This window comes from Lepus europaeus, unplaced genomic scaffold (assembly GCF_033115175.1).
Source record: "Lepus europaeus isolate LE1 unplaced genomic scaffold, mLepTim1.pri SCAFFOLD_30, whole genome shotgun sequence".
Taxonomy (NCBI): Eukaryota; Metazoa; Chordata; class Mammalia; order Lagomorpha; family Leporidae; genus Lepus; species Lepus europaeus.
In genome coordinates, this window is record NW_026909177.1 from 5,092,818 (window position 1) to 5,103,507 (window position 10,690).

The following is a 10,690-nucleotide window of genomic DNA, read 5'->3' on the forward strand; positions in this document are numbered from 1 at the left end:
CCCTGATAAAAAACATTCAAAACAATAGTGTCTGTGGAAAATATCAGGAATGTACAAACACAGATGCTGTAGCAATATTTTGGATTGAGTTAGCCAAAACACAACCGGATATTTCCGGTTTCATCCTGTCTTATCCGGACAAAGTGGTGTGGAATTCGTATGCAATGGACCGAGAAAATCACAGTAAAAATGGTTTTGGAGAACAGCAAAGTCTTTTCGTTAGGCAAGTGCATAAAATGTCATCGATAAAAACAGAAATATCATGTTTGTTTACCGCAGTTCCTCTAGCTATCTCCCTAGAAATAGCAAATGTGTAGAGCTGGTGTCTCCATGTGGAACCAATTATTGTTTCCAAGCACAAAATTAAATGTTCCCTGATAAAAAAACATTCAAAACAATAAAGTCCATGGATAATATCCGGAAAACACAAACACAGATGCTGCAGCAATATTTCAGATGGAGTTAGCCAAAACACAGCCGGATATTTCTGGTTTCTTCCAGTCATATCCGGACAAAGTGGTTTTGAATTCTTATGCAATGGATCGAGAAAATCAGAGTAGAAATGGTTTTGGAGAAAAGCAAAGTCTTTGCATTAGGTAAGTGCATAAAATGTCAGCTATACAAACAGAAATTTCATGTTTGTTTGTCAGTTCCTCTACCATTCTTCCTAGAAAATACGAATATGTAGAGCTGGTGTCTCCATGTGGAACCTATTACTGTATCCAAGCTCAAAATTAAATGTTCCCCGTTAAAAAACCTTCAAAACAATAAAATGCATTGATAATATTTAGAAAAAACAAACACAGAGGCTCTAGCAATATCTGGGATTCAGTTAGCCACACTAAACCGGATATTTCCGGTTTCATCCAGTAATATACAGAGAGACTCCTGTGGAAATCCTATGCAATGGACCGAGAAAATCACAGTAAAAAAGGTTTTGTAGAAAAGCAAAGTCTTTTCGTTAGGCAACTGCATAAAATGTCATCAATACAAACAGAAATATCATTTTGTTTGCCGCAGTTCCTCAAGCTTTCTCCCTAGAAAATACAAATATGTAGAGCTAGTGTCTCCATGTGGAACCAATTAGTGTTTCCAAGCGAAAAATAAAATGTTCCCTGATAAAAAACATTCAAAACAATAAAGTCCGTGGATAATATCCGGAAAACACAAACACATAGGCTGCAGCAATATCTGGGATTGAGTTTGCCAAAACACAACCGGATATTTCTGGTTTCATCCAGTCATATCCGGACAAAGTGGTGTGGAATTGGTATGCAATGGTCTGAGAAAATCAGAATAAAAATGGTTTTGGAGAAAAGCAAAGTCTTTTCATTAGGCAACTGCATAAAATGTCATATGTACAAACAGAAATATCAAGTTTGTTTGCCGCAGTTCCTCTAGCTTTCACCCTATAAAATATGAATTTGTAGAACTGCTGTCCCCATGATGAACCAATTAGCGTTTCCAAGCTGAAAATAAAATGTTCCCTGATAAAAACATTCAAAACAATAAAGTCCATCGTTAATATAAAGAAAACACAAGCACAGAGGCTTTCACAATATTTCGATTGAGTTAGCCAAAACACAACCGGATATTTCTGGTTTCATCCAGTCATATCCAGACAAACTGGTGTGGAATTCGTATACAATGGACTGAGAAAATCAGTGTACAAAGGGTTTTGGAGAAAAGCAAAGTCTTTTCGTTAGGCAACTGCATAAAATGTCATCTATACAATCAGATATATCATGTTTGTTTGCTGCATTTCCTCTAGCTTTCTCCCTAGAAAATACGAATGTGTAGAGCTGGTGTCCCCAGGGTGAACCAATTAGAGTTTCTACGGTACAAAATGAAATGCTCCCTGATAAAAACATTCAAAACAATAAAGTTCATCGATAATATCCAGAAAGCACAAACACAGAGGTTTTCGCAATATTTAGGATTGAGTTAGCCAAAACACAACCGGATATTTCTGATTTCATCCAGTAATATCCGGACAAAGTGGTGTTGAATTCTTATGCAATGGATTGAGAAAATCACAGTAAAAATGGTTTTGGAGAAAAGCAAAGTCTTTTCGTTAGGCAAGTGGATAAAATGTCAGCTATACAAACAGAAATATCATGTTTGTCAGTTGCTCTATATTTCTCCCTAGAAATACGAAAATGTAGAGCTGGTGTCTCCATGTGGAACCAATTACTGTATCTAAGCTCAAAATAAAATGTTCCCTGGTAATAAAACATTCAAAACAATAAAGTCCATTGATAATATCCAAAAATCACAAACACAGAGGCTGTAGCAATACCGCGGATTGAGTTAGCCAAAACACAACCGGATATTTCTGGTTTCATCCAGTCATATCTGGACAAACTGCCGTGGAATTCATATGCAATGGACCGAGAAAATCACAGTAAAATGGTTTTGGAGAAAAGCAAAGTCTTTTCGTTAGGCAAGTGCATAAAATGTCATCTATACAAACAGAAATATCATATTGTTTGCCGCAGTTCCTCGAGCTTTCTCCCTAGAAAATGCAAATATGTAGAGCTAGTGTCTCCATGTGGAACCAATTAGTGTTTCCAAGCTGAAAATGAAATGTTCCCTGATAAAAAACATTCAAAACAATAAAGTCCGTGGATAATATCAGGAATACGCAAACACAGAGGCTGTAGCAATATCTGGGATTGAGTTAGCCAAAACACAACCGGATATTTCCGGTTTCATCCTGTCTTATCCGGACAAAGTGGTGTGGAATTCGTATGCACTGGACCGAGAAAATCAGAATAAAAATGGTTTTGGAGAAAAGCAAAGGCTTTTCGTTAGGCAAGTGTATAAAATGTCATCCATACAAACAGATATATCATGTTTGTTTGCTGCAGGTCCTCTAGCTTTCTCTGTTGAAAATACGAATGTGTAGAGCTTGTGTCTCCATGCTGAAACATTTAGTGTTTCAACGGTACAAAATTAAATGTTCCCTGATAAAAAACATTCAAAACAATAGTGTCTGTGGAAAATATCAGGAATGTACAAACACAGATGCTGTAGCAATATTTTGGATTGAGTTAGCCAAAACACAACCGGATATTTCCGGTTTCATCCTGTCTTATCCGGACAAAGTGGTGTGGAATTCGTATGCAATGGACCGAGAAAATCACAGTAAAAATGGTTTTGGAGAACAGCAAAGTCTTTTCGTTAGGCAAGTGCATAAAATGTCATCGATAAAAACAGAAATATCATGTTTGTTTACCGCAGTTCCTCTAGCTATCTCCCTAGAAATAGCAAATGTGTAGAGCTGGTGTCTCCATGTGGAACCAATTATTGTTTCCAAGCACAAAATTAAATGTTCCCTGATAAAAAAACATTCAAAACAATAAAGTCCATGGATAATATCCGGAAAACACAAACACAGATGCTGCAGCAATATTTCAGATGGAGTTAGCCAAAACACAGCCGGATATTTCTGGTTTCTTCCAGTCATATCCGGACAAAGTGGTTTTGAATTCTTATGCAATGGATCGAGAAAATCAGAGTAGAAATGGTTTTGGAGAAAAGCAAAGTCTTTGCATTAGGTAAGTGCATAAAATGTCAGCTATACAAACAGAAATTTCATGTTTGTTTGTCAGTTCCTCTACCATTCTTCCTAGAAAATACGAATATGTAGAGCTGGTGTCTCCATGTGGAACCTATTACTGTATCCAAGCTCAAAATTAAATGTTCCCCGTTAAAAAACCTTCAAAACAATAAAATGCATTGATAATATTTAGAAAAAACAAACACAGAGGCTCTAGCAATATCTGGGATTCAGTTAGCCACACTAAACCGGATATTTCCGGTTTCATCCAGTAATATACAGAGAGACTCCTGTGGAAATCCTATGCAATGGACCGAGAAAATCACAGTAAAAAAGGTTTTGTAGAAAAGCAAAGTCTTTTCGTTAGGCAACTGCATAAAATGTCATCAATACAAACAGAAATATCATTTTGTTTGCCGCAGTTCCTCAAGCTTTCTCCCTAGAAAATACAAATATGTAGAGCTAGTGTCTCCATGTGGAACCAATTAGTGTTTCCAAGCGAAAAATAAAATGTTCCCTGATAAAAAACATTCAAAACAATAAAGTCCGTGGATAATATCCGGAAAACACAAACACATAGGCTGCAGCAATATCTGGGATTGAGTTTGCCAAAACACAACCGGATATTTCTGGTTTCATCCAGTCATATCCGGACAAAGTGGTGTGGAATTGGTATGCAATGGTCTGAGAAAATCAGAATAAAAATGGTTTTGGAGAAAAGCAAAGTCTTTTCATTAGGCAACTGCATAAAATGTCATGTGTACAAACAGAAATATCAAGTTTGTTTGCCGCAGTTCCTCTAGCTTTCACCCTATAAAATATGAATTTGTAGAACTGCTGTCCCCATGATGAACCAATTAGCGTTTCCAAGCTGAAAATAAAATGTTCCCTGATAAAAACATTCAAAACAATAAAGTCCATCGTTAATATAAAGAAAACACAAGCACAGAGGCTTTCACAATATTTCGATTGAGTTAGCCAAAACACAACCGGATATTTCTGGTTTCATCCAGTCATATCCAGACAAACTGGTGTGGAATTCGTATACAATGGACTGAGAAAATCAGTGTACAAAGGGTTTTGGAGAAAAGCAAAGTCTTTTCGTTAGGCAACTGCATAAAATGTCATCTATACAATCAGATATATCATGTTTGTTTGCTGCATTTCCTCTAGCTTTCTCCCTAGAAAATACGAATGTGTAGAGCTGGTGTCCCCAGGGTGAACCAATTAGAGTTTCTACGGTACAAAATGAAATGCTCCCTGATAAAAACATTCAAAACAATAAAGTTCATCGATAATATCCAGAAAGCACAAACACAGAGGTTTTCGCAATATTTAGGATTGAGTTAGCCAAAACACAACCGGATATTTCTGATTTCATCCAGTAATATCCGGACAAAGTGGTGTTGAATTCTTATGCAATGGATTGAGAAAATCACAGTAAAAATGGTTTTGGAGAAAAGCAAAGTCTTTTCGTTAGGCAAGTGGATAAAATGTCAGCTATACAAACAGAAATATCATGTTTGTCAGTTGCTCTATATTTCTCCCTAGAAATACGAAAATGTAGAGCTGGTGTCTCCATGTGGAACCAATTACTGTATCTAAGCTCAAAATAAAATGTTCCCTGGTAATAAAACATTCAAAACAATAAAGTCCATTGATAATATCCAAAAATCACAAACACAGGCTTGTAGCAATACCGCGGATTGAGTTAGCCAAAACACAACCGGATATTTCTGGTTTCATCCAGTCATATCTGGACAAACTGCCGTGGAATTCATATGCAATGGACCGAGAAAATCACAGTAAAATGGTTTTGGAGAAAAGCAAAGTCTTTTCGTTAGGCAAGTGCATAAAATGTCATCTATACAAACAGAAATATCATATTGTTTGCCGCAGTTCCTCGAGCTTTCTCCCTAGAAAATGCAAATATGTAGAGCTAGTGTTCCATGTGGAACCAATTAGTGTTTCCAAGCTGAAAATGAAATGTTCCCTGATAAAAAACATTCAAAACAATAAAGTTCCGTGGATAATATCAGGAATACGCAAACACAGAGGCTGTAGCAATATCTGGGATTGAGTTAGCCAAAACAACAACCGGATATTTCCGGTTTCATCCTGTCTTATCCGGACAAAGTGGTGTGGAATTCGTATGCACTGGACCGAGAAAATCAGAATAAAAATGGTTTTGGAGAAAAGCAAAGGCTTTTCGTTAGGCAAGTGTATAAAAATGTCATCCATACAAACAGATATATCATGTTTGTTTGCTGCAGGTCCTCTAGCTTTCTCTGTTGAAAATACGAATGTGTAGAGCTTGTGTCTCCATGCTGAAACATTTAGTGTTTCAACGGTACAAAATTAAATGTTCCCTGATAAAAAACATTCAAAACAATAGTGTCTGTGGAAAATATCAGGAATGTACAAACACAGATGCTGTAGCAATATTTTGGATTGATTTAGCCAAAACACAACCGGATATTTCCGGTTTCATCCTGTCTTATCCGGACAAAGTGTGTGGAATTCGGTATGCAATGGACCGAGAAAATCACAGTAAAATGGTTTTGGAGAACAGCAAAGTCTTTTCGTTAGGCAAGTGCATAAAATGTCATCGATAAAAACAGAAATATCATGTTTGTTTAACCCGCAGTTCCTCTAGCTATCTCCCTAGAAATAGCAAATGTGTAGAGCTGGTGTCTCCATGTGGAACCAATTATTGTTTCCAAGCACAAAATTAAATGTTCCCTGATAAAAAAACATTCAAAACAATAAAGTCCATGGATAATATCCGGAAAACACAAACACAGATGCTGCAGCAATATTTCAGATGGAGTTAGCCAAAACACAGCCGGATATTTCTGGTTTCTTCCAGTCATATCCGGACAAAGTGGTTTTGAATTCTTATAGCAATGGATCGAGAAAATCAGAGTAGAAATGGTTTTGGAGAAAAGCAAAGTCTTTGCATTAGGTAAGTGCATAAAATGTCAGCTATACAAACAGAAATTTCATGTTTGTTTGTCAGTTCCTCTACCATTCTCCTAGAAAATACGAATATGTAGAGCTGGTGTCTCCATGTGGAACCTATTACTGTATCCAAGCTCAAAATTAAATGTTCCCGTTAAAAAACCTTCAAAACAATAAAATGCATTGATAATATTCAGAAAAAACAAACACAGAGGCTCTAGCAATATCTGGGATTCAGTTAGCCACACTAAACCGGATATTTCCGGTTTCATCCAGTTAATATACAGAGAGACTCCTGTGGAAATCCTATGCAATGGACCGAGAAAATCACAGTAAAAAAGGTTTTGTAGAAAAGCAAAGTCTTTTCGTTAGGCAACTGCATAAAATGTCATCAATACAAACAGAAATATCATTTTGTTTGCCGCAGTTCTCAAGCTTTCTCCCTAGAAAATACAAATATGTAGAGCTAGTGTCTCCATGTGGAACCAATAGTGTTTCCAAGCGAAAAATAAATGTTCCCTGATAAAAAACATCAAAACAATAAAGTCCGTGATAATATCCGGAAAACACAAACACATAGGCTGCAGCAATATCTGGGATTGAGTTTGCAAACACAACCGGAATTCTGTTTCATCCAGTCATATCCGGACAAAGTGGTGTGGATTGGTATGCAATGGTCTGAGAAATCAGAATAAAAATGGTTTTGGAGAAAAGCAAAGTCTTTTCATTAGGCAACTGCATAAAATGTCATATGTACAAACCAGAAATATCAAGTTTGTTTGCCGCAGTTCCTCTAGCTTTCACCCTATAAAATATGAATTTGTAGAACTGCTGTCCCCCATGATGAACCAATTAAGCGTTTCCAAGCTGAAAATAAATGTTCCCTGATAAAAACATTCAAACAATAAAGTCCATCGTTTAATATAAAGAAAACACAAGCACAGAGGCTTTCACAATATTTCGATGAGTTAGCCAAAACACAACCGGATATTTCTGGTTTCATCCAGTCATATCCAGACAAACTGGTGTGGAATTCGTATACAATGACTGAGAAAATCAGTGTACAAAGGGTTTTGGAGAAAAGCAAAGTCTTTTCGTTAGGCAACTGCATAAAATGTCATCTATACAATCAGATATATCATGTTTGTTTGCTGCATTTCCTCTAGCTTTCTCCCTAGAAAATACGAATGTGTAGAGCTGGTGTCCCCAGGGTGAACCAATTAGAGTTTCTACGGTACAAAATGAAATGCTCCCTGATAAAAACATTTCAAAACAATAAAGTCATCGATAATATCCAGAAAGCACAAACACAGAGGTTTTCGCAATATTTAGGATTGAGTTAGCCAAAACACAACCGGATATTTCTGATTTCATCCAGTAATATCCGGACAAAGTGGTGTTGACTTCTTATGCAATGGATTGAGAAAATCACAGTAAAAATGGTTTTGGAGAAAAGCAAGTCTTTTCGTTAGGCAAGTGGATAAAATGTCAGCTATACAAACAGAAATATCATGTTTGTCAGTTGCTCTATATTTCTCCCTAGAAATACGAAAATGTAGAGCTGGTGTCTCCATGTGGAACCAATTACTGTATCTAAGCTCAAATAAAATGTTCCCTGGTAATAAAACATTCAAAACAATAAAGTCCATTGATAATATCCAAAAATCACAAACACAGAGGCTGTAGCAATACCGCGGATTGAGTTAGCCAAAACACAACCGGATATTTCTGGTTTCATCCAGTCATATCTGGACAAACTGCCGTGGAATTCATATGCAATGGACCGAGAAAATCACAGTAAAATGGTTTTGGAGAAAAGCAAAGTCTTTTCGTTAGGCAAGTGCATAAAATGTCATCTATACAAACAGAAATATCATATTGTTTGCCGCAGTTCCTCGAGCTTTCTCCCTAGAAAATGCAAATATGTAGAGCTAGTGTCTCCATGTGGAACCAATTAGTGTTTCCAAGCTGAAAATGAAATGTTCCCTGATAAAAAACATTCAAAACAATAAAGTCCGTGGATAATATCAGGAATACGCAAACACAGAGGCTGTAGCAATATCTGGGATTGAGTTAGCCAAAACACAACCGGATATTTCCGGTTTCATCCTGTCTTATCCGGACAAAGTGGTGTGGAATTCGTATGCACTGGACCGAGAAAATCAGAATAAAAATGGTTTTGGAGAAAAGCAAAGGCTTTTCGTTAGGCAAGTGTATAAAATGTCATCCATACAAACAGATATATCATGTTTGTTTGCTGCAGTTCCTCTAGCTTTCTCTGTTGAAAATACGAATGTGTAGAGCTTGTGTCTCCATGCTGAAACATTTAGTGTTTCAACGGTACAAAATTAAATGTTCCCTGATAAAAAACATTCAAAACAATAGTGTCTGTGGAAAATATCAGGAATGTACAAACACAGATGCTGTAGCAATATTTTGGATTGAGTTAGCCAAAACACAACCGGATATTTCCGGTTTCATCCTGTCTTATCCGGACAAAGTGGTGTGGAATTCGTATGCAATGGACCGAGAAAATCACAGTAAAAATGGTTTTGGAGAACAGCAAAGTCTTTTCGTTAGGCAAGTGCATAAAATGTCATCGATAAAAACAGAAATATCATGTTTGTTTACCGCAGTTCCTCTAGCTATCTCCCTAGAAATAGCAAATGTGTAGAGCTGGTGTCTCCATGTGGAACCAATTATTGTTTCCAAGCACAAAATTAAATGTTCCCTGATAAAAAAACATTCAAAACAATAAAGTCCATGGATAATATCCGGAAAACACAAACACAGATGCTGCAGCAATATTTCAGATGGAGTTAGCCAAAACACAGCCGGATATTTCTGGTTTCTTCCAGTCATATCCGGACAAAGTGGTTTTGAATTCTTATGCAATGGATCGAGAAAATCAGAGTAGAAATGGTTTTGGAGAAAAGCAAAGTCTTTGCATTAGGTAAGTGCATAAAATGTCAGCTATACAAACAGAAATTTCATGTTTGTTTGTCAGTTCCTCTACCATTCTTCCTAGAAAATACGAATATGTAGAGCTGGTGTCTCCATGTGGAACCTATTACTGTATCCAAGCTCAAAATTAAATGTTCCCCGTTAAAAAACCTTCAAAACAATAAAATGCATTGATAATATTCAGAAAAAACAAACACAGAGGCTCTAGCAATATCTGGGATTCAGTTAGCCACACTAAACCGGATATTTCCGGTTTCATCCAGTAATATACAGAGAGACTCCTGTGGAAATCCTATGCAATGGACCGAGAAAATCACAGTAAAAAAGGTTTTGTAGAAAAGCAAAGTCTTTTCGTTAGGCAACTGCATAAAATGTCATCAATACAAACAGAAATATCATTTTGTTTGCCGCAGTTCCTCAAGCTTTCTCCCTAGAAAATACAAATATGTAGAGCTAGTGTCTCCATGTGGAACCAATTAGTGTTTCCAAGCGAAAAATAAAATGTTCCCTGATAAAAAACATTCAAAACAATAAAGTCCGTGGATAATATCCGGAAAACACAAACACATAGGCTGCAGCAATATCTGGGATTGAGTTTGCCAAAACACAACCGGATATTTCTGGTTTCATCCAGTCATATCCGGACAAAGTGGTGTGGAATTGGTATGCAATGGTCTGAGAAAATCAGAATAAAAATGGTTTTGGAGAAAAGCAAAGTCTTTTCATTAGGCAACTGCATAAAATGTCATATGTACAAACAGAAATATCAAGTTTGTTTGCCGCAGTTCCTCTAGCTTTCACCCTATAAAATATGAATTTGTAGAACTGCTGTCCCCATGATGAACCAATTAGCGTTTCCAAGCTGAAAATAAAATGTTCCCTGATAAAAACATTCAAAACAATAAAGTCCATCGTTAATATAAAGAAAACACAAGCACAGAGGCTTTCACAATATTTCGATTGAGTTAGCCAAAACACAACCGGATATTTCTGGTTTCATCCAGTCATATCCAGACAAACTGGTGTGGAATTCGTATACAATGGACTGAGAAAATCAGTGTACAAAGGGTTTTGGAGAAAAGCAAAGTCTTTTCGTTAGGCAACTGCATAAAATGTCATCTATACAATCAGATATATCATGTTTGTTTGCTGCATTTCCTCTAGCTTTCTCCCTAGAAAATACGAATGTGTAGAGCTGGTGTC